This window comes from Mesoplodon densirostris, chromosome 20 (genome assembly GCF_025265405.1).
Source record: "Mesoplodon densirostris isolate mMesDen1 chromosome 20, mMesDen1 primary haplotype, whole genome shotgun sequence".
NCBI classification, from domain to species: domain Eukaryota; kingdom Metazoa; phylum Chordata; class Mammalia; order Artiodactyla; family Ziphiidae; genus Mesoplodon; species Mesoplodon densirostris.
The window spans coordinates 5,404,292-5,430,357 of NC_082680.1; the positions used below are offsets into that span (position 1 = coordinate 5,404,292).

At 36.5% G+C, this 26,066-nt stretch overlaps 1 long non-coding RNA gene across 4 annotated transcripts in view; it reads left to right on the forward strand.

Moving 5' to 3' along the window:
- LOC132481148 (uncharacterized) overlaps positions 1-26,066 on the forward strand; it is a 139,623-nt gene that overhangs the window by 43,207 nt on the left and 70,350 nt on the right. For all 4 annotated transcript variants that reach the window (XR_009530779.1, XR_009530780.1, XR_009530781.1 and 1 more), the window contains exon 2: positions 9,591-9,649. This is a non-coding gene — a long non-coding RNA (uncharacterized LOC132481148). The remainder of the gene's footprint in view (positions 1-9,590; positions 9,650-26,066) is intronic.

Here is a 26,066-nt window from a genome sequence, read left to right on the forward strand (position 1 = left end):
TACACAGCTTTATAAGACCAAACATATGGCCAAAATATGTACATTTAAATAACGTATGCATTAGAGAATGATTGTAAAGTTAGTGCAAAGTTATTTCTCCTTCTTTGGCTCCCCAGTTGCCTACACGGTAAAGTCTGCATCCTGACCGTGGCACGTCTGCCTGAGTTTCTTCACACGAACACTTCTCCATATGTTCAGCCCCCGTGGCACGCACAACACCCTCCACCCTCCACATCGTGTTGTGTTCCTTCCATGATAGAAGCGGCTCCGTTGCTCCTACTCAACATCTGAGTTAATTTCATTAAGATGTTTTTCCGAAGGAGGAAAAGAGCATGGAGGTTCAAGGAATTAGGAAATAGAAAAGCATGTGGTGGAAGGATTAGGATGCACTTAAGTTGAAAACCAAAAAGGAAAACTCCAAGGAATTTCATTGGATTTTAGCACTTTTTGTTTCATGTGGTTTTAACTAATCAGAAGAATTTGGTCCCTAGAAATATAGTGTTATATAAACCAAATTATATAGTGTAAGCTGAGGCTCTCTACACTCCAAGTAATTTTTTTCACATATAAAACTTTAGTCTCTTTGCCAGTTGGAAATATAGGTGGATTATTAAATGTTCACACCATAATATCACTAAATCAGTTGGTTAAGTGAGGTGTAAATACTGTCACTCAAAGGAGGTGATGGAGTTTTCCCCCTGGTGATTTTCAGTAAACTGTTAGACTAGGGTATTAGAAGGCTAAATGATTGAGCTGACAGTTTTCAATCTCAGACTTTTATCTTCAAATAATGGCTTTAGAAATGAAGAATATGCACAAATTCTGTCAGGAAAATGATGTGGCAGATTGATACCTTCACATGGCATATTTTTATAACCGTAGTCATACACTGAACTTAGTTGCTATAAAAGCACAATAGCTCAACATTTTCTATCTTTCTAAAACCATTTTCAAAATTAAAGTAACTGAATTTCATTCAAAATATGTAGTATATAACTACACCATCTCATTGTTTTATTCGGATATCTTTTTTTTTTTTTTTTTTGCGGTACGCGGGCCTCTCACTATTGTGGCCTCTCCCGCTGTGGAGCACAGGCTCCGGACACGCAGGCTCAGCGGCCATGGCCCACGGGCCCAGCCGCTCCGCGGCATGTGGGATCCTCCTGGACCGGGGCACGAACCCTCGTCCCCTGCATCGGCAGGCGGACCCTCAACCACTGCGCCACCAGGGAAGCCCCTTGGAAATCTTTTTGTATGACGAGTTAGCAGTTGAGAATGGGCAAGTCTATTTTTGTCCCTCAAAATTCTTGAACAAAATTGGAAACTCGGAAACATTATTGACATTTTTATTTGATTTAATTTAAGATAATTTCTTTCACAGTCATTTAAGCTCTCATTTACACTTACAAGCTGAGAAAGCTGCCCCAAAATAAATCCTGCAAAGCTCTGATACAGAAGTATTTCAGTTCAGTTCAACTAGGATTTCCTGATTCCAGTGATGGACACTTGGGGAGATTCCAAGAGGATTATGAGCATGGCTCCAATCCTCAAAGGTTAATCTAATTGGAAAGACATAGCATACACGCATGATTCTGTTTCATACATGTTTACGTGCTGAATACCATATGTGGTGCTGTAATGTAAATTAATGTAATGCTGTGCTTCAATAAAGGTTCAATGGACAGGAATTTATTTAAATCTGGGGGAATCTTAATAGAAAAAGAAGAGTTATGAGTATTGAAACTATAAGGCATAAAATAAGATGTTCTACTGTTCAAAATCGTAAGAAATTAGATATCAAAGCCAAAACAAAGAAAGTCAAGGAAATGGCATGATGGCTCAAAAATTCAAGAACATGCCGCTAAAATAAATTCGTACATATCAACAGGTAAGAGTAAAATTATGGGCACAGCAAAATCATGTGTTACTGATCTTAAGATGGGCAAGTCTGCAAAAAAGGATAAGAGCTTAAATATTTGGAGCAAAAAAGATTATTGCAGGAAAGAAAACCTAGAGGGATGCAGTATTTTAACTATTCTGTAACCCACTCTCATAAAACACACTCAAAATATGAGGCTTCTCTAAAAGAATCACACTGTTTTGACTGAGTAAGAATATTCTATTTCAGCAACATAGTTGAAATAGTTGTGATGAAATTCTGTCCTATGAATGATCTCTTTCAGGAAAAAAAGTAAAAGAAAGCTCAGAGATTCTCATCATTTCCAGAACTGAAAAGGTGTCATGTAAGGGAGAGGAATATATAGCCAAATGCAAATTTATTACATTAGATAATTCAGATTTCCAATTTGGACTCAAGAGTATAAAAATAATAATAATAATAATAATAATATGAACCACACACTCTTCTTATATATATACATGTACATAAGTATATGTTAGATTCTAGTATATATTCTACTACATATCTATAATATCTATTATATTCTAATATATTCATAATAATGTATATATTACAGGACTTACCTCAAGAAGTAATTTTAAGGATTAAATGGTTTATATATATTTAATCCTTAATATTATGATGTTAATGTTGTATATTAATGTATTAATTTGTTTAGATTAATTCATTCATACTATATACAATATACAATAGTATGTATAATATTTTATATATAATATATTTAATCCTTAAAGCAAGTCTCTGAGATCAGTGCTATGATCGTCCCATTTGCAGAGAAGAAAAGAGGCCTACAAATGACAACAAAGTGCCTAGACCACACAGCTGGTAGGTATCAGAGCTGGGATTTTAATACAGTCGACCCTCCATACCCATGGGTTCTGCATCTACGGAGGATTCAACCAACCTCAGATGGAAAATATATATTTTTTTAATATTCCAGAAAGTTCCAAAAAGCAAAACTTGAATTTGCCAAGAGCAGGCAACTATTTACATAATATTTGCATAGTAGTAACAACTATTTACATAGCATTTAAATTGCATTAGGTATTTAAAGTAATCTAGAGAAGATTAAAAGTACAGGAGAGGAGGTATGTAGGTTCCACGCAAATACCATGCCGTTTTATGTAAAGAACCTGAGCATCCTTGAATTTTGGTATCGGGGTTGGGTGGTCCTGGAACCAAACCCCTGCAGATTATGAAGGACCACTGTATAGGCAGTCTGGCTCTAGAGTATGTGCTTTTAACAAGTATATTCTCTCTCTCTCTACATAGCAAATTATCTCTGAAAAAAATTATTATTTTCACTAGCACGGACTCACCCATTTTCCTGCTGGTCCCTATAACTGAAAAGTGTGTCTCCCACTGGCCTTTTATCACTAATCAATACCTTACCATTTTTCAGTTATCAGGTCAAGCATTCCCTGAACTTCTAGTCTAAATCTGTTTCCCCTGTTATTGCTCATATAGCTGTATATGAGCTCATACAGACCAATTATTTTCCTCAAAACATTTATGTAAGTTCACAGTAAGTAATATGATAATTTGCTTAAAATCTGTCTCTGCCACAAGACTGCATGATCCTGTAGTATAGCACCTACCACTATAACTGGTACATAGTAGGAATTCAGAAATATTTGTGGAATAAATGAATAGAGAAAGGAAGGGAGGCAGGAGGGGAGGAAGAGTCACCCATTCTTTAAAGGTTGAATAACTTCTGCAGGAAACCCTCTACAGCTTTCCCAGATGGAAGTGGTCAGTTCTTCCCCAGTGAGCTCACCTCCCTTGTACCTCCGTGTGTGTTGTTTTTCAGGTCTGCTTTGTATTATCTTTAATTCGTCCATACCCACCTTCCTCACTGTAATGTAAACCTCTGGAAATCATGAGTGGTGACCTATTTTCCTTTCCATTTTCTGCAGTGTTCACTCAGTATTATATTGAATAGCAAAGTGACTGAGCTTTCTTACTGAACTGAATTAGATAGGATGATGATAGCTTTCATGCATAATTTGTCCTTTTTTGGGCCCCAAATTTGGAAGGAAACATGCTGGAAGGCCTAGAAAGAATTTGTATGCTTTGTTACAGTTAATTCAGAAATATGAAGTTCCATATGTACCTTGCCTGCACATGCTGTTCTCCCATTGCGAAAGTCCCATTTAGCAGGGAAAATCTCTAAGGAAAAAAACATTCAAATATGCCAACTAAATACACCGTCTTCTGTCTTTAAAATATAAACCACATGCTTTTTATGTTTAACAGACTCTGGACTCCATCAGCAACTTTGAGTACAGTGAACTTAGAGTACCCCCAGGTTTGGAATTTCAGACACTTTGTTTGGTCCTATACATGTACTGACCCATACTAAGAATTCTTTCCCAGGAGTGGTGATGGGGTTTCACGATTAGTCCACACTTTCTCACCTCATTCCTTTGTGGGCCAAAGCATCTGGGAGGCAGAAACCAAACCAACCAACTGTGTCTCATTAGCACCATGTCCTTACCAATTGGGCCAACCCACCCACGCTGAATTCATTCAGCTGTACACAGGAAATGCCATATTAGAAAATTGGCTCACCAAAATCCCAAAGAGGGACTGAAAATTTGGAATATTTCTGGCAGACTCTAATTTAAAACCAGAATTTGGAATTACGGAATTAAGATAGCAAATGCTACCCTATACATAGTCAGAAGTAGTGTTTTCAAAACATAAATTTTTTATCTTACTGCTATCTAATTTCACAAAGTTCAGAAATAAGAGACTGGGTCATTGAGTGCTTGCTGTCCAAGGAGCCAAGGGCAAAAGGGTGGTTGGCCAACAGCCTGCGCTGTATCCTTAGTTGTTCCAGATCCTTCTGGCAATGGTGGGTTGCCCTTCAAGGACTATGACTGAGAAAATTTCATCCTGTTCTTTCTATTAGGACCTGTGATCCCTTACTTCTATCTCCATTCCAAGGTCTAACAGACAGAAGTCTACTGGACAAGGGGATAGTTAATCTCAAAACAATGTCATCTACCCTCCCATTCAAATGTAACTCTCCTTCCACCCTGAAGTCCCCATAAATTCCCGCAAGAGCCCCTGCCTTAACTAAAGTCTGTTACAGCTTTGCCTGCTCTCTGTGAAGGCTAAGAGGTTTGACTTTCAAATGCTAAAAAATAGAACAGTCCAATCCTGCTTCTACTCCAAAAAGAAAGAAATGTCCAGCTCCCTGGCATCTTAAAAAAAATAGATCTAAAGATCCTGCAGTTGTCCTAATGGGTATTATGTGTGCATCAATTGATGGATTATATAAACTAGCACTGGTGTTTTAGAAAGAGATACCAGCCCATCCAATCATTTCAATTTACACATTAAGAAATCAAGTTTCCACAGCTAGCTATGGAACATGGGCCAGAGCCCACTCATGAAAGATGCTCACCCCATTCTCTGTCCTCAGCCTTATACTATGACATTCTTTAATAGACTCGGAAGGAAGCTAACAGTAGGTTTAATCTGCTAGCAGGTAATGAACACCTCACTGCTCTCCGTTAGAAAAAGGTCTCAGGAAAAGGGAAAGAGAAAAGAAAGGCCAAGTGACACATGCATAGTATGAAGGTAATTTGTAGCAGAGCTTCAGCTAAAATCTGAGTCTGTTAATTCTTGCTGCCTTTATAGAGTGCTGAGTTAAAGAGCCCCTACTGACAGATTTAGAGATAGACATTTGGATCTCCACTGGAAATTGTGATCAAACTTCTAAAGCCCAGAATAGACAGCCAGTCAGGTAAGCAGCAAATCTTACACAATGAGGTTTTTAAAAGATGGCACATTTCTGCCTAGCGTGACACATGCTATGCCAAGTCCTTTCATTCCAGATCTTGGAATCTAGAGCCTGACGTCCTGCAGAATGATTGTTCTCATTTGATGCATGATAGATTACTCCCTACCTCACGTTCATCTACAGATGGCAATGAAAGTGCTTATTCCTACTTTGTACCTTGAATTGTGAGTCCTCTCCAGCAATCTAATAGAATTGTAGGATGAAGAAATTGCATAACGTTATTATAATAAATGAGAAGTAGCACTACCTGGGGTCTCATCTCTTTCCAACCAAATACGAGAACCTTGCTTTTCAACATGAATAATATCCTAAAGCCGAGACTGCGTTGAGTTGTTTCATTTTCTGGTCCTCAGTGTACTGATAAAGATTACTGACTATACTGTGGTGTGATTTATCTATATTTGATGCCATAAACAGATTTTTCTCTAGGAAATAATTGTGCATGATGGCCATATCATTCATATTGCAAGTGCTTAATTTATGATAAATATTCTATGAGCAATTCCAGATAATATTGGCTAGAAAACAAAGTAAAAACTTAAAAGGGTGCTTTGTACTTCCTACTTTGGCAAACAGTGAAAAACATTTTAAACTTTTAAAGCAAAAATACTACAAAGATTTCACTTTAATGAGGTTAAGATGAATGCTTAAAATTCTTTTAGTTTAGGAACCGAAATATATAATAATGAAAATTAAAATGTTATGTAAGAATACATCATGGTACAAATATAGCTGTTTAAATAGTGTACTTTTTTTTTAATTAACATGTAGTTTATTTACAACATTGTATTTGTTTTAGGTATACAACATAGTGATTCAATATTGTTGTAGATTATATGCTATTTAAAATTATTATAAAATATTGGCTATTTTCCCTATACTGTATAATATATCCTTGGATCTTATTTTATACATAAAATGTACATATTTTGTACCTCTTAATCCTCTCTCCCTATCTTGCCCCTCCCCCCTTCCCTCTCCCCACTGGTAACCACTAGTTTGTTCTCTGTAGACCTTTTTTTTTTTTAACATCTTTATTGGAGTATAATTGCTTTACAATAGTGTGTTAGTTTCTGCTGTATAACAAAGTGAATCAGCTATATGTATACATATATCCCCATATCTCCTCCCTCTTGCGTCTCCCTCCCACCCCTCTAGGTGGTCACAAAGCACCAAGCTGAGCTCCCTGTGCTATGCAGCTGCTTCCCACTAGCTGTCTATTTTACATGTGGTAGTGTATATAAGTGTATATAAATATATATATAAAAGTATATATATATATAAGTTACTCATGTAACACAACCAAATGTCTTATTATTATTTATAATCTAACTAACCAGTGAATTTGCTTGTGATCCCATATATTTTTCTCTAGGTCATAGTATACATAGTAAGCTATCATTACTTTAAAATGTTGAATTACTTTTTTCATTATATTACTCTTTCTGTGGTTGGCTCTATATTTGCTTGTCTACACAATTTCTCTCCTCCTGTTTTACATTCCTTTCTCAAAATATAACCCTATTTATAACAATAAACATAACTTCTTCTATTTGACAAATTTCACCATAGCCAAATCAGGCAAAAATACTTCTGTATATATGAATATGCCAATAATTGATGTCTGTCTGTGATCCATTCTGGGAAAAATAGACACAGTATTTACAGGAAACTGTTAGGTATTATCATTTGGCATAAAAGTCACCCAACTGAGAAAATGCTTATCTGTTATCATTGTTTCTTAAGCCTATTAATTCAGTTCATGACAAGAAAATATCCTACTTATAAAACATCCAGCATATGAACATGTTTTTTCTTTTGAGTCTTGAGAAAGACAAAAGTAATTGAACTGCTTTGAAATTTCAAAAAAGAAAACCATGTTCGTGAATTCAGATAGTGAAAGTAATTAGTCACAAATTTTAACTCTGCAGTAGGGCATGAAGATGAGACTTGAAATGGACTTTATAAAACGCTCCACGGACACATTGCTGAGAATTTTTCAAGCTTTGCTGGTCACGTTGCCATTTAAAATAAATCTGCCCTTAACGTTGACTCAGAGATCTTTAAAAAAAAAAAAAAAGACAACTCTTCATAACCCCAAATCATCCTTACTTTTAAAACAAAATTATTTGCTATTATAACTTCTTCTTAGGCAGTGTGAATAGAGATAACACTGGAAATCTTTTTCCAAAGAAATGAGATTTCCTCTTATTGTGAAGATAAAAACACTCCCTCTTAGTCACAGTGAGTGGGGGGAAAAATCAGTCATTTGATTGTTTCTTGGTTTTAGGTGTGCCTTCTAAATTGGATGGCATTCTCAGACACTTGGGATACGTGACAATGACTTCCCTAAACAGTTCCTAAGTACTAAAATAATATAGATTTCAGAATCTATATTTGCTCCAACTTAGTGAAAAGTTGGATGATGAAGAGAAAACAACATATAAAATGACTCCTGGTGGCTCAAAACAAAAATCAGCTAATAAAAGTAATCCCAAAGAACCAAACTGAAGTTTAGTGTTCTCAGCTAGGTGACATTGTCATTAAACTGGGATTTTGGTTTTAAAATAAGACAGAAAAAAATACACAAAAAATGAAATAAGACAGAAGGTATCTTTGCACTAGAAGGGAACTCGTTTCTATAACACAAATAAGCGTTCTGATGACAATGGAGAAATATGTCAGTTTTAAAGAATAAATGGTATAAATGTCATTTCCTGAGTATAAGATTTTAATTTTTTGAGACTTGTTTTATGGTGTTTTACTGATCCTGGAAAATGTTTCACATGCTCTTGAGGAGAATGTGTATTTTGCTGTTTTGGGGTGTAGTGTTCTACATATAGATGTATATTAAGTCTCAGCACTTCTCTGCATGTGAGATTTTAATAAAGTTTTTCTTAAAAAGAGGAAGAAAAAGAAGTAATACTGGCTTTCCAACACTTGGGAAAATCTCTAATCTCACTAATGATCAAAATGGAAATTCAAACAACTAGATACCGATTCTTTGCTTTAAAATTAGCAAAGATTTTTATTGCCATGTTTGACGAAATACCCAGTGTGGTTAAGGGTGCAGCAAAATAGTTATACTCCCTCACTGCCGGTGGGAATAGTTTGGTACAACTCCTTCAGAAAACAATTTAGCGTCCCATAGTTTTACTTTTGGTTCAAAAATATATTAGAGTGTTATTGATAAAAGCAAAAATTAGAAATAATTAAAATGTAACTATTAACATTTTATGATATTTATGAAGAGCTCATAGAAACATGGGGAAAAAGCAGGAGACATTAACTATCATTTAAATAATTATACAGAGTTTGCCCCAGGAATGTGGCAATGCTTCAACATCGGAAATCCTCTCAGTATAGCTCACCGTACTGGAGAATAATCACATTACTATGACAGAATATTTCAAAATGTTTAAGTATTCATTATGGTAAACTTGCCTTGTGACTTAATGCACCTTCAAAAAATGTATTGTCTAATCATTTCCCTCTCTTTGGGGCCCAAACTCCATGCTTAGCAGGGCAATTGAGGAGATAAAGAAGGGTCAGGGTCCCACGAGGCCTTCTGTGTATGTACTCATTCATTCTCACAAAAAGACTCAGCAAACAACAAAGTCATACAATAAACCTTGAGGCTGTGGTGCATAAAAAACATTTGAGAAATCTCTATGGGCACTTGTAATTTTTGAAAAGCTCTTTAACAAATGAGGAAAAGTGTTTGCTTGTGTTGATACTTCTGAACTCGTGGTGGGTACTGTACATTGACTCAGTACCCATTTAAGTACAGTCTGGTAGAATTCTTGAACTACCAAGGTCAGACAGCTAAAAACTACATTTTCTGTGCTTTTATTACAGCTAGAATTCTGCATGGGACCTGGCTTCTGACAAACAGACCTATTACAGGAGACCTAGAGGTAAATGGTAGACACTGGCTTGTGGGGGTGGAGGTGCGGTTCTTCTGGGCAAGCTGAGGCAGGTGTCAGAGCATCTGGTCCCAAAAGACCTGGGTGCTGAGTGGCAGGCCACTACCATGATTCTGCTCCAGGGCAGCACTGCCGCGGTGTGGCTGGACATTTCTCATGCAGATCTATTCCCAATTATACAGGATCCAAGCTCAGGTATCTGACTTTCTTGCTGATAGTATGTTCTACTAAACCCTTTTCTGCTTAAATTAGCTAGATGAGAATCTATGGTCTCGCACAGCAAACCACAAATGATACAGCTATAAACCCAAAACTTCCAACAGATATCAGAAGTAATGGAGGAATGTTAGAAATAGCCTGTACACACTGCTAGATTTAAAATGGATAACCAACGAGGACCTACTGTATAGCCCAGGGAACTCTGCTCAATATTCTGTAACAAGCTAATTGGGAAAGAAAACTTGAAAAAGAATAGATACGTGTATATGTATTGAATATAACTGAATCACTTTGTTGTACACTGGAAACTAATACAACATTGTTAATCAACTCTGCTTAAATATAAAATAAAAATTAAACAAACAAACAAATGTAGTGCTGAATGGAAGAAGTAAAACATTTTAGAGTAATTTAAATGTGGAGAATGTGACTTCATAAGTATAGAAAGGAAGGGAGAAAGAGGGGCTTTTCAGTCACTTTGCTGGTGATGTTTCAGATCCTCTTGGCCTCACCTGCTGGGGCTTTGGCCACTTTGCTTTGCCCCTGCTGCTGCTGCAGAGGCCGGTTATGTGGGATGGGCCAGCCTCCCACCGGTGCAGCCTGCCGGCACCTGCCGGCACGTCCGCTGTACACATCAGCTCCCAGCCAGGAGCTGCCCCACTGACAAAAAGCTGTACAAGGTGTTGCAACACGGAGCAAGAGCTGCTCACCAGTTGCCTTGAGCAGAAGGAAGCAGGAGCCAGTGGGTCAGTTCCTGCCTCTCTTCCCCACATGGACTGTTCTGAGAAACAGTCATGTATTCAGCTTCTTGGAAGACAGGTTCTGCAAAACCAAGTAACCAGATGTCCTTTGCTGCCTCACATCTGCTCCTCCTCCTCGCTGCCTCATTCTCCTTTACCCTCACTTCTGTCCCCGGGGAGTGCGTCTCTTCATAATTCGTTAGCACAAATGCCTTTTCCTCGGGCTCTGTTTTCCGGAGAGCCTGGCTCAGATGGGCAGACAAGCAAAGGAAACTTGGATGACTCAATGCTCATGCGTACGTTGACCGCAGAAACATGATTAACTTAACTTTTCCATCTGAGGTTCAAGAAGGAAGGAGGGGATGGGGAAAAGGGGTGGACAGAGGAAGCAATAAGGAATGAAATAGGAAACGGTTACAAACTGTTGGCAAAACAAAGGCTTGATCTTTAAAAAGACCAATAAGATAAATCTTTAGCGAGACAGATTAACAACAAAGGAAAGGTTTAATTTATAATGGAATAAAGAATAATATATAAAACAAATTTTTAATTATAAAGAGTTATTGTGTGTAACTGTACATAAATAAATTTGAAAGTCCAAATAAAGTGAATGTATAATTTATAGAAACAGAGAATGCAGAGGAAAAGAGAGTTTCCTATCTCAATATATAAAGCTAGTATAACTTTGGTAACCAACCGTGTTACAGACAGTACACACAAACAAAATATATAACATAATTTATCTTACAGGTATGAAATGAAAATCCTAAATAGATTCTTAATTATGCAATTCCAATAATATTTCTAAGTGAGATCTATCCATCTTTTAAAAATGTATTAATTTTTAAAAATTGAAGCATAGTTGATTCACAATGTGTTGTGTTAGTTTCAGGTGTACAGCAGAGTGACTGATAAAATTGTGATGTGTTTTACATACATATATACTTTTTTTCAGATTCTTTTCCCTCATAGCTTATTACAAAATATTAAGTATAGTTCCTTGTGCTGTAACAGTAGGTCTTTGGTTATATATTTTATATATAGTAGTGTGTATATGTTAATCCCAAACTCTTAATTTATCCCTCTCCCTCCTTTTCCCTTTGGTAACCATAAGTTTGCTTTTTATATCGTGGGTCTATTTCTGCTTTGGTTATAAATTCATTTGTATCTTTTTTTTAGATTCCACATATAAGCGATATCATATGATATTTGTCTTTGTCTGGCTTACTTCACTTACTGTGATAATCTCTAGGTCCATCAAAATATACCCATCTCAAGTTTATTGCTGGAAAACAAATATGATTTAGTAGCAGAAATTTTATCATCGTGATTCACCACATTGTCTAAGTGAAAACAACTATGTTACCAACTAAATAGTTGAAGTAAAAAAAAAGCATATGAATTTTAATTCAACACCCACTTATGATAAAAAATTCTATGAAAATAGAAATAGACGAGAACTTTCTTTACTTGATGTACACTACCTGCAAAATAAATTATAAGATCTCACCGTATTTAATGGAAACATTTAAATTACTCATAGAATTTCTCAACAGATGAACTTTCAGGTTTAATATCGTAAGAAAGAGTCTGACTCCATGGTTTCGATGTTTGACTGCTGACAGCTTTAAGCCTAACCCCTCCCTCTTCCATCCATGCCCCATCTGGGCACGCTGGTAAGAAAGCCCTGGTGCTCTCTGCTTTGGTGCCGACAGGAGACTCAACCAAATAAGCCCCTGCTCCTGCACAGACCCGCACAAGCCAGTCTCCCTTCCTGGGTGAAGGTACCTCTGCATCTCAGAGTGGTCACAATAATAAATGGGGTTGACAAGTTCAAGATCATTATGCTAAAATCAAAAATGCAGTAGGTCCTTGCTGATTATCTATTTTCTGTACAGTCGTGTGTATAGTAGTGTGCTACTGTATAGCCCAGTGAACTCTACTCAGTACCCTGTAATAGCCTATATGGGAAAAGAATCTGAAAAAGAATAGATAGCTGGACATGTATAACTAAATCACTTTGCTGTACACCTGAAACTAACACAATATTGTAAATCAGCTAGACTCTAATATAAAATAAAAATTTTAAAAAGCAAAACCAAAAATGTTCCTTTGCCTCAGCAACTGCAAATAATGAAACAGACAATACGATATTCACAAGAACAAAACATGGATAAAATAGCTATGAATTAAGTTTAAAAGAATGCATACAGGGCTTCCCTGGTGGCGCAGTGGTTGAGAGTCCGCCTACCGATGCAGGGGACGTGGGTTCGTGCCCCGGTCCGGGAGGATCCCGCATGCCGCGGAGCGGCTGGGCCCGTGAGCCATGGCCGCTGAGCCTGTGTGTCCGGAGCCTGTGCTCCGCAAAGGGAGAGGCCACAACAGTGAGAGGCCCGTGTACCGCAAAAAAAAAAAAAAAAAAAAAAAGAATGCATACAATTTTTGAAGAAAATATTAATATTCTTTTAAAAAATATGAAAGATCATGGAAAATGGAGCCTTGTGTTTGGTACCATCTTATTACCTTACTTCAGTGGAGTTCTCTCCTACAGAACACTCTCTGAATGATACACAGTGAAGTTGTATAGCATGTACATCCTGATTGTGTTCATAAACGGGACTGCACACGTCCATCCTCTAAATCTGAAAATGGAGTGCAATTTAAATAGAAACCCGTGACGGATATTGTGGAGGAATCGAATTAAATGATCTTACGTTTACTGTGGGACAATCAGAATACAGATTACAGTCTGTATAAACAGAGGACATTGTCCTTATCATTAAAACCACATGAGTGTTCTTCTACGTCCGGGCAAGACGGAGTAACAGAGACCAGATTGAAGTTCCTGCCTAACGCAACGGGAAAAAGGCAAAGTACCTGAAATAATGGTTTTCAAGACATCGGATATCAGGCAACGAACAACAGTGATTCCTGGGAGTTGGGAACAAATTAAGTGAACACTGATTTCCCAGGTTTATCCCCACGAGAGAGCCTCCCGGACATGGTGCAGTCACGTGCCAAGACCAGAATCTCACCTGGCCTGAGATTTAAAACCATCCACCTGGGCGGGGATGATAATGAACCAACCCCGGCCTGCAGATGGAAGCGGCACTGCCCCAAATGCTCCAAAGTGAAAACCCAGGTCTTGCACAAGCGCCGGCCGAGGCCATTGGCTGCTTTGCTCCCTGGTTTCCTCCCATCTACGTCTCAACATTTCCTGCCCCAAATGCAGGAAACCCCATCAGCTTCCTGCAGTGAACATACTCCCCCACCAAAGCCTGCGAGCTCACCCAGTGTCTATCACTGTGGACCTCACTGCTTAGAGAAGCTGAGCAGAGCCTGGAAAGAAAGGTTGCAGAGTTATTTTAATGACTTCAAGCGGGACAGTATTACATAAGAAAATACGCCACGCTGTTGCCTGAGGGAAGGGAGGAGATTGAAGGAGAGCAACAAACACGCACACACTGAACACACTGCATTTTGATGATATGTTTTTTTAAGACAACAGTAAAGCTGTTAAGGTACATTTTGAGAAATGCAGACTTACATTAAGCTTCCTTGGAGAAGGTGTTAATTAAAATATTTAAACACTTTTCACTTTATGGATCAAATGATCCAGAGCACAAAAGAATGGGCACATCTATCTTCTGTGAATTGAAAAAAGGGAATCTGAGTTCAATTAACCAGACTTCAGTTGGCTTTCTATGGGCTTCAATAGCTGGAAAGAGTGGGAAAATAATCTGGATGAAGAAGACTGATCTGGAATCCACCTCTTCTCTGAGATGACGAACAGCAAAGCTAGTTATCTGGTGTCCACCAACCAGAGCGGATGCAGCAAATAGTTTCACAAGTCACCGAGAGTGACAAATACCTGCAAAGGTAGAAGGGGTACTGGCGTCTTTAGGGTTTGGGGGAAGAAAGATAACTGCACTGTAATATTTCATGATTGAGGGAATTCCTGCGTTAAGAGCTCTAAAGATAGGTAGTGTTTCTGTTGCTTTACTAATTTCGAGCTATTTGTTTCTTAAAGGGCTCTGCTCTAGGCTTAAGTGTATAGCTTTATATAAGCAGTCTTACGTCATCTGAAGCAATAGCTATAGACATGAACATTTTTCATTTTTCCATGAAACCCTTGTAGAAGAGGCAATGGATTCAGTCACTGTAATCAATAAAAATACTTTACCTAAACATTTTTCATAGAACAGATGCTGACATATTATGAAGCTCTCAGCATAGAATAAACAGATAAAGGCTCCTTTCCACTTTTTCAGTGGGAAGGAGAATTAATTTTAGATTTTAGAACCTAAAATCAAATGGCTGGAACAAAATGTGTAACTGACGGAAACCTTAAACTCTTAACTGCTGTACCTCTATGATGTCTTGAGATTGTTCCACTACAGTTTTTTTTTTTTCATTTCTTATCACAGTACTTTAGTCACCACTTGTACATGAGCTAAAACTAGTGAATGCCTTGAACTGGACAGCTTTGACGCCTCTAAATTGAGTATCAAATAATGTAAACATGTTTCAAGTTCTTATACTTCTTAGCTGGGAAGGTAGAGTAAAAGGAGATAAATAAACATTCTAGAAAGGGAACAATTAGCAGGATAGGAAATGAGATTAGACAAGAAATAGGGCTGAAACAATTGACTATTAATAAGAAAAAAAAATCAAATCCCTACATCACAACATACACAAAATAAATTCCAGGGAGATTAAAGAAAATGGCCAAAGGATATAAACAGGGAAGTCATAGAAAAGGGAACTCAGATGGCCAATAAACATACAAAAAGATGCTCAAGCTCACTAGTCTTTGGAGAAATTCAAAGTAAGACCCCATTAATACCTTATTTTTCACTCATCAAACTGGTAAAAATTTAAATGCAGAAACTAGCAAATCCCGGCAAAGCAAGTGAAAAAGTAATCACAGGCAGTTGGTGAAGGGTGAATTGGTACAACTATTCTGGGAGGTCAATTTGGTTATTCTTAATTGCAATTTTTTTTTTTTTTTTTTTTTTTTTTTTTGCTGTACTCGGGCCTCTCACTGCTGTGGCCTCTCCCGTTGCGGAGCACAGGCTCCGGACACACAGGCTCCGCGGCCATGGCTCGCGGGCCCAGCCGCTCCGCGGCATGTGGGATCTTCCGGGATCGGGGCACGAACCCGTGTCCCCTGCATCGGCAGGCGGACTCTCAACCACTGCGCCACCAGGGAAGCCCTTTAATTGCAATTTTTAAATTTGCATCCATTAAAGTTGAAGATACACACGCCCTAGAATGGAGAAATCATGCTTCTGGTATAAACTCTAAAGAAACTTAGCATATGTGCCCAAGGAAACATGTATAAAGATGCCCAGTGAAGCATAATTTTCATGGGAAAAATTGGGAAAAAATGCTCATCAATGGGAGAATGGATAAACACACATATATTTATATAATGCTACTCTATATAGCTACAAAAATTAATAAACTGATCTTTACAAACCAACATGATTAAATCTCTCTAGAATAAAGTACTGATTTAAAAAAAAGATGCAGAATGAAATATAAAGTGTAATACCTTTGATTTAAATTTTTTCAATCTACAAACAATAATTCCTGTTTATGGATATAAATCATTACTAAAATATAAATATGAAGCATATTAATTTTTGAATGGTTATCTCTGGTGAAGGAGAGCTGAAAACGTAATTGGAGAACGTACAAAGGAGGTTTCATCTAGTCAGTGAAGCAGTATTTTTGAAAAGATAGACTTAAAACAAACAAGGTAAGGATTAATAAAGTATGGATGGTAAATATATGTATGTTTATTATATAATCTAATTTTCTGTGTATTTAAAATGTTTTCCTACTAAAAAATATCCCGATGAATTTCTAATAAGCCTATTGTACTTTATTCTTAACGGAAAAAAGCAGGATGTTGAGTGTGGCCCATGATCGCAACAACCTAAACCAGCAATGGTAAACTGACAACCCTCAGTCTGACAAGGGCCTCGGCCCTGTTTTGCTTGGCTGTGCCTTAATATTGACCCACACAGTGTTTAAAAAAATCTGTGAAGGATATGTCAACATTTAAAAGTTAGGAGATACCACGTAAAAATCCTGCCTTCTGCCTTTTTTTGCAGAATCAGGAGGTCAGGCAATGCGAACCATAGTCCAATGGGGCAAGATGGGTGGAGCTGGGGGCCTGCCAGCTCTTTTGGTCCAGAGCAGTCCAGTAACTGCCCGCAGCACTGCCCCCTCCAGAACTGGATCCGAGTCCCACTGGTCACCTGCCACCACACTTGCCCTGTTCTCTTATTCCAGGAGAAAAGCCAAATATTTCTCCTGGCCCTCTTTGTTTGTTTTCATTACCTGTCTCCTTCTCATAGGCATCTAAATTTGTAACCCCTACTTAAAAAAAGAAAAATCATTGAACAGGATTAGAGAGAAGTAAAACAAATATTTTTCACTGTTGTCTCTGAGTTACTGGAGAGCCAGTTTTCAAAGCTTAAAAAGAACTGTATAAAACTGTGAAAACAGCCAAACCCAAAGATCCTTCCATATTCCTACTTCAGGTCCCAGCATGACACAAAACTACCCTTCTGGGATTATTTTCTGCTCCAGATTTTCTCCACTTTCCTGTCACAGGAAAGCTCCTAGCACAGTTCCCAAGCACACGGAGCCTTTTAAGATCCAGAGTTATTTTTTCCCCGCAGGCCGTTCCTTTAAAAACAAAAAATCCTTCCTATTTCCATGTCACCTTTCAAAGCTCTTACCCATAAATTCAAATATAAGTCCTCTGTGATGCTTTTCCTGATTTCCTCTGATAACAGAATTTTTCACCCACCTTTGCTCACATGACCAGGAATTCTATCTCTGGTAGCAAAAAACATTGGGTATATACATCTATTTGTCACTATACAGTGGGAGGACAAATCTTACCCATCTACCCATTGCTTCCTTCCTAGTGTAGAAAGGGCTTGTCTAGAAAATAGGAGATGCTCAAAAATATCAAATAAAAAACAGTGTATTAATTATCATTATACAATACGTTATAATTAGAAGATATAGGCCACTAAATTTAATCTATACTTTCCTTCCTGTGATATATCATGAAAGTTGCTGTCTTGATTCCACTATAACATGCATGTGTTTTTTTCTCATATAAGTGCAAGAAATGTAAAATATAAAACCATAAAGAAGCAAACATATAAAAATTCCTATTTGGGGGGGTTTCCAGATACGTGAAATCTATTTCATTATGTTGCATTTTCAATACAGTAAGGATTATTTGTTCTCACTTCTCAAAATTCTTAAGAGTTTATAAATTTATAAATGTAAGTTGGATGTATTATTGAGTGAGAATTAGATGACTTCTTACCCACCATATTCAGTGAGTTTTAAGAAAACTCCCCCAGCAAAACATACAGCAATACATATTCCAATAACTATAGTTTTTACCAAATCACTTTTGGATTCAACCTAAAGGATTGATCTCTGTGCATATTCCTGCCATGAGGCCGTTTCTCCTAACCGCCCTTTGTGAAAATTAAAGTGCTGTTTTAGTCACTCCCTAAGCTCAAATAACCCTTCATGAGTTATCTCTCCATCCGATATCAGCGCCTGATTCTCTGCTGACTTCTCTCTAGTACCTGAGTTGTTTAAATTTTCTCAAGACACGTTTTACAGAAAATTTATCTGTTTAGCAGACAGAAAAATAAGGGAAAGAAGAACGGAAAAAAGCTAGTAGGAACTACAGTCTTATATTTGGTCTCACAGGAATAATCATATTTTTCCTTCCTGTCCATGTCACAGGCATATAATCTACCTTTACACTTAAATTGTTTAAAACATTTAGAACTTAGTACATTTAGTAAACCTTCACAACTGCCACTTTAAATTTGACAATAATATAAAAATAAGGAAAAGTAAATAGATAACAGCTGCATTTAATTCCCACCAATTGCCTACCTGCATGAAGACATTGTAGTCACATTTTGCAGCTCTTGGGAATTCATTGTAAGTTAGCCTTAGTAGAACATGACAGCTACCTTGTTAACGAACATTCTTTCCTGAAAGTGGATTCCAAAAGTTGTAACTATAACAGGCAAGAAGAATGCCATATGTAACCTCAAAAGTCAAAGATTACTGATGCGTGAGCCAGAAGTAGTAAAAATAGCCTGTATGTTGCATGAACCAGGGTATGGTTGCTGGCAATCATCTCAGGGTAAATTTCTCTACCGTGATCAGAGTCACAGCATAAAGTAACTCAAAACCTGAAGCATTTGTTAATAAAGAAGAAAAACACACATTTCACCAAATGTGGCAACAGCACTGACGAATGATTTACACTCAAGCATCATATTGTCTGAAATATTATGCTTTGTACCCTTGACAGTGAGAGGAAAAAAGCAGTAATCAGGAGATCATACTTGCAAGGTCTTGACTTTGAAAGAAAATGTCTGGTACACAGATTATGCTGATTAAGAATTTAAAAACTATACATTAAAAGCATAGTAATTCTTAAAATTCTTTAAAATGGTGTCATTAAGTAACACTTCTTTTTATCTTATCTATCTAAAAGTTACATATATGAAATACCTAGCTGGTATGCTCTGTATATTGGCAGAGTTCTCTGGTCTCTAGTTTAATATACTTGGGCAGAATCACCTAGTTAACAAACATGTTCACAAGGGACCTGAAGCACAAAAATTATCTAAAAGCCAAGAGAATGATGTTCCTAGAGTATTCCGAAGAGGGTAATGACTTACAGTAAAGATCTGGGACCAGGTTCCCTGGTTTCACGTTCTGGCTCTGCTACCCCTTAGCTGTGCTGTCTTAAGAGAGTTGTGTGTTTTGGTTTTCTCATTTGAAAAATAGTACTAATCTCATAAGGCTATTGAGAAAGAGAGAGAATGCTACAACAAAATTAACAAATGTTTAATTGAATGTCTATAAAAATAATATACAAAAATTGTTTATTTTAAAATCTAAATGTTATTAGATTTAAAAAATTTGGAAAAGAAACAATTTGAGGCTTGGATTCTTCCCATTTATGAGTCCTAAGTATATGATAATTTCTATTAAGCAACCATAAATTTTCTCAAAACTATTAACTGGTTATATATTAAATAAAATCTTACCAGCAAATAATTTCATAAACAAATATAAAAACTATTCCCAAAGCAAAATATCATGTTTAATGTGAGATCTGGGAGTATTTTCACATAGCTGATATGATGAGGACTATAGTTTCTAAAATTAAGCATGCCTAGAGTTTATAAATATCTTAAATGGCTCAGGAATTGATTTGTTAGAAAACAATAGGGGAATCTAGGTGAGAATGACGATCTTTTGGCTGAAGGTGAAGGTAGCATACATAATTCTCCATCCATTCACTTAACTGTTCATTTCCATTATACATGCATGGCAGTGTCTGAATTGTTATGCCCACCCACCAAGGAAACCAACTTTACCAGCTAAAGTGTTTGTGTGCAGTTGCTTTTCTGCCTGTAGTCTTACAGACTCTATTCATTTCCAAAGTAACTTAGGTCGGCACCTTTTCCCCACCCCTTCAGTAAGGCTGTTTCATGCTTATAGTCATACAAAGTGTAGATTATTTTGTCACATTCTGCATTTCATCCTGAGATTTCCCAGCTTCCAAAATGATTATGTAAGATTTGCATACATCAAGTTTCATTCTCTGTGGTAAAGTTCTATAAATTTTGCCAAATGTGTAGTGTTATGTACTCACAATTAAAGTATTATACAGTATATATTGACATATATACACTAATATGTATAAAATGGATAACTAATAAGAACCCGCTGTATAAAAAAATAAAATAAAATTGAAAAATTCAAAAAAAATAAAAAATAAAATATTACACAGAGCTGTTACCATCCTAAAAACAAAACCCTGTGCTTCACCTATTCAAGCTCACTCACTTCTCCATGAACCTCTGGCAACCACTGATCTTTTTATTTTCTCCATAATAAAAAATTTCTTCTTTTACAGAATGTCATGTAATTAGAATCGTACAGTAGGTAAGGTAGACTGGCTTCTTTCAGATGGTAATATGCATTTAAGTTATTCAAGTTTTTTCACGACTTAATAGCTTATTTATTTTTATTGCTGAATAATGTTCCATTGTATGGGTGTACCACAATTTGTTTATCCTTTCTCCTTTAAAGAAATATCTCAGTTTCCAGATTTTGCCAATTATGAATTAAGCTTCTATAAGCATTTGCATGCAGATTTCTGTGAGGATGTAAGTTTTCATATCAGTTGGACCAATACCAGGAGCATGATTGTTGGACCTTGTAAGACTATGTTTACCTTTGTATGAAACTACCAAACTGTCTTCCGGACTGTGTACCCCTTTGCCTTCCTACCAGCAATGAATAACTGTTGCTGCTGCTCCACAATCTCATTAGCAATTGGTATTGCCAGTCTTTTTGGATTTTAGCCATACTAAACAGATGTGTAGTAGCATCTCATTGTTATTTTAATTTGCAATTCTCTAATGCGAAATGATTTTTAGCATCTTTTCATGTGCTTAATTTTCTTTCATCTACTTTCTTTGGTAAGATGTCTTTTCAGATCATTTGCCCATTTTTTGATAGGGTTGTTTATTTTTCTATTGTTCAGTTTTAAGAGTTCTTTGTATATTTTGGATACAAGTTATCAGATATATGTTTTGCAAATACTTTCCCCCAGTCTCTGGCTTGTCTTCTCATTCTCTTAACTGCTTCTTTCACAGAGAAAGTTTTTCTATTTTAAGGAAGTCCAATATATTTATTTTTTCTTTCAAGGATCATGCTTTGGGTGTTGTATCTAGAAACCATCACCAGATGCTAGGTCATGTAGAATTTCTCTTCTGTCTTCTTGCATAAGTTTTATTGTCTTGTATTTTTTATTTAGGTCTATGATATACTTTCAGTTAACTTTTGTGAAACATGTGTGATCTCTATCTAGGTTCATTTTCTTTTTGAACAAGCAATTTTTTTGTTATAAGTTCTGTCCTTCGTTGAATTGCCTTTTCTCCTTTGTCAAAGATCAGTTGACTGTATTTCATTGATCAATTGTCTATTTTACCAATATTACACTGTCTTGATTGCTGTTGGTTTTACACTGTCTTTTTTAAATTAATTTTTATTGGCGTATAATTGATTTACAATGTTGTGTTAGTTTCTGCTGTGCAGCAAAGTGAATCAGTTATACATATACATATGTCCACTCTTTTTACGATTCTATTCCCATATAGGTCATTACAGAGTATTAAGTAGAGCTCCCTGTGCTATACTGTAGGTTCTTATTAGTTATCTATTTTACAGTGTCTTAAAATTGGGTAATGTGAGTCCTCCAACTTTGTTCTGTTTTCTTTAGTATTGTGTTGGCCAGTGTAGATCTTCTCACTTTCCGTATAAACATTAGAATAAGTTTGACAACACTTGCAAAATAGCTTGTTGAAGTGAGAGGCCCGCATACCACAAAAAAAAAAAAAAATCATGCTGAGGTTGTGATTGCTGAGGTTATGATTGAAGCATTGAATTGCTTCATCAATTTCAGAAGTATTAACGTCTTAACAATTTGATTTTCCCAGTCCATAAACTTAGGATACCTTTCTATTTGTTTAGATGTTCTTTGATTTCTTTCATCAGAGTTTTGTAGTTTTCCCCTTATCAGTGTTCTACATATTTTGCTAGATTTATATATAAGTATTTCATTTGGGGGGATGCTATTGTGAAGTATATTATTTTTCATTTCCAGTTCCATTTGTTCACTGCTGGTATATAAGAAAGCAACTGACTTCTCTATATCAACCTTACATCTTGTGGCTTTACTGTACTTATTTATTGGTTTGAAGAGATATTTTATTTGTCAGTTCTTTGGGATTTTCTACGTAGACAATAACGCCATCTGCAAACAAAAACAATTTATTCCTTCTTTTCCAAACTGCATATATTTTATTTCCCTTACTTGTATTATTGCAGTAGCCAGGATTTTCAATATGATGTTGAATAGAAGTAGGGAGAAAGGACATAGTTGCCTTATTCCTAGTAATAGGGGAAGGAATCCAGTTTTTCACCATTAAGTAGCTGTAGATTTTTTTGTTGATGTTCTTTATCAAGTTGCTCAAGTTCCCCTATTTTCTTAGTTTGCTGAAAAAATTTATAATGAATGGGTGTTGGATTATTTTCAGATGCTTTTTCTGCTTCAAATATGATCATATGCATTTTCTTCTTTAGCCTGTTGATGTGGTAGATCACATGATGGATGTTGAATGTTGAGCCAGCCTTGCATACCTGGAATAAATCTCACTTCTTTGTGGTGTATTATTATTTTGATGCATTGTTGATTGATTTGCTAATATCTTGTTTACATTTTTGGGCATAAGAGATATTTGTCTTTAGTTTTCCTTCCTTATAATGTCTTTATCTTATTTTGATATTTGGGAAATGCTAGCCTCACAGCTCTTTAGGACAATTCTATTCTTACTGATGATTTCGCCTGCTTGATCTATCAATTACAGAAAGAGGGTTATTGACGGCTCAAGCTATAGCAGTGAATTTGCTCATTCTTCTTTCCATTCTATCAGGTTGTGTCCAGTCTACTGATGAGTCTATCAAAGATATTCTTCAGTTCTCTTACAGTGTTTTTATTTCTAACGTTTCCTTTTGATTCTTTCTTAGTTTCTAATCTTCTTATATGACCAAGCTGTTTTTGCATATTGCATGCCTTTTCCATTACAGCTGCTGACTTATGAACTGTAGTTATATAAAATTTCTTGCCTGGTAATTGGAATACCAGTGTTCTATCTGCATCTGGATCCAATGATTTATTATTTTGCTTCAGTCTATGTTTTTTTTATTGCCTTTTATTCTGTCTTATACATTTTTGTTGAAAACCAGACATTGTATATTGATTAATAGTAACTGAGGTAAATAGGCCTTTAGTGTGAGGATTTACATTAACCTGGCTAGGACTGGGCTTTAGCTGATGATCACTGTGTTTGTAGGTACCCAAGTCTACAGCTATTGTCCTTGTTTTGTTTCCTCTCTTACCTTTGAGCTCCCCTAAGTCGTCCTCCTTGGAGAAAGTCTGTGTCTTGCAACCCTTTCAGCTGTAATTCACTGTTATTTATTATACTGGACCCCAATTAGCATGTCAGTTGTCTGGGAGGAGCATTCTATAATCTTATGAAAATAACTCAGTCTTTTAGTCTACCGGTATCTCTGCGCTGACCTTGGCAGATGTTTTTCCCACCTTGCATAAGACAAGGCAACTTGGGAACAGAGTAGGAGGAATGTCTTTTCCCTGTAGAGTAGACAGTTGTTATGGAGAACATTCTGGGGGTATTTAACATAGGTTACTTTACCCCTCCCCCTGCCAAAACCAGGAAGGGAATGTTTTTGGTTCTTCACCATGAGAACCAGATGAAATTTCTGAAATACACCTAGGAAAGTCTGGGGACCCCGTAAGACTGGAGTTTGTCAGACTCGAGCTAGTGTACTCTTAGTCTCCAGCCGTTCCTCAGAAACCCCACTTCCGTGTTCTTTCAGTTTTGTGGCTCTAGCTGTTTCTGCTCCAGGAAAGTAGATGTTAGCTTGACTCTAGATTCACTTATTTCTCTGGTTTTCAGCGTGGTAATCACTGCCACAACCTCAGTTCTCTAACAGGTCCAAGAAAAGTCACGGATTTTCAGTTTGTTCCATGCTTTCTTGTTGTAAGTGTGGAAGCTACAACTTCCAAGCTCTCCTAATGTTGTGACTGAAACTGGAGGTCTGAACTGAATGTTCAAGAGGAGATTTTAAATGCTAATTCGACCAACATCTGCTTAATCTGTGCTCTATGAATCACCTAAAAATGCATGCAAATTTGTATAGCATACATGCTGTGTACTTTTCAAGGGGTCTAAAGCTTTTATTAAATTCTTAAAGAGTTGAATGATTTGAAAAACTAAGAACAACACGATAGAGAATAATTCCTTTCATTTCGGTATGTAAAAATACAACTCAGGTCCCCAAGCTAAGGAGTAACAAGAAAAGATAAAATACATTACTTTTTTGCTTTCATTTTAATAGCTTTTAACAATGAACTTGAATTCCAAATTAAAAGGCAGTATCTGCCATATACATTCAGTTTGTGAAAAGTTACCCTGCTTCAATAGTCCACCAAATAATTTTGACAAAAGGTTTGTAATTTTGCTTTACATAAATTCATTCTAAAGCCAGACAAAATAATATGGTTTTCTAAGACGTAATTGAAGAGCAGACTTACCGAGATGCAGGACTAATATAAGGTTCTAACAAGGCAAAGAGGACGCTCAGTGGTTTTGGGGGGTTTTTTTGTTTGTTTTTTTACTTTTCTAAAAAACAAAGACTTAGCCTCATCTATTCATAGAAGAGAGTAAGCTAACAATTACAAATCTGTTGTTGGAGACATCTCTCATGCTGTATGTTACACCAATACTATTAGCAATAAAACAGCAAGATAAAAGGTTACTTTTTAATTTTGTACCACTGTGTAAATCATTGTACTTATTTTCAGGTCTGATTAGATGGCATTGCTGAGAGAAGGTAAAAAAAGAGCTTATATGCGAGCATTAAATTAATATAACTTTTATTAAAAGAACATTATGGTGGCAATATCAAATCCCCAACTGTTCTCTGTCATCTCTGGGAGATAAAAAGGAAAAGAAGCCCCACCGTTTGCGGGGAGAAGACCCTGTGGCTAGTCCATCACTATTTTGCTTTTGTTCCGTATTTCACATTACCACTCCACTTCCTAACAGTAGTCTTTGAAAGATGAAAGTGGACTCTCACTGAGAATTTCACACAAATGGATTAATTTGTGTCGCCATTTTTGGCATGTCACCATGGATACGGCCATCTGATGGCCTCAGTGCAGCTGTGAGCTGATTGACGGTCCATTCACAGTTCAAGGCTTTACAAAACCAGTAACAAGAAAGAACGCTCATTAGTGGACAAAGACCCTACTTATACATGTGGGTGACTAAATGTTACCTCTCGGTAAATCTGACATTCATATCAATATCACCATGAAAGAGTGTATTAAAAAAATGCAGACTTAGTATATATATGTATACTAAATATATATCTCTATAATACTAAATATGTATATATATATATATATATGATACCTCGCTTTCTTTTCTCTTCATTTAAATCTAGCTAAATGACAGTGGAGTGGAAGCACAAACAGAAGAGTGTTTGTGCTGTAAATCCTATATTTTCTAAAAAAGCAAAATCGAAGGACAAAAAGCCATTTCTTGTTATAAACTTACAGACTGGTATTAGATTAATAAAAGGGAGTACTTTCTGTCACTTACTATGAAATGGGAAATCTGCCTTCTGTACGTGTAGCCCATTGTGAAGTAGAATATTGAACATTTTACATTGTCACACACCCAGATGTGCAAACATGTAGCTTTATTCCTCTGTCA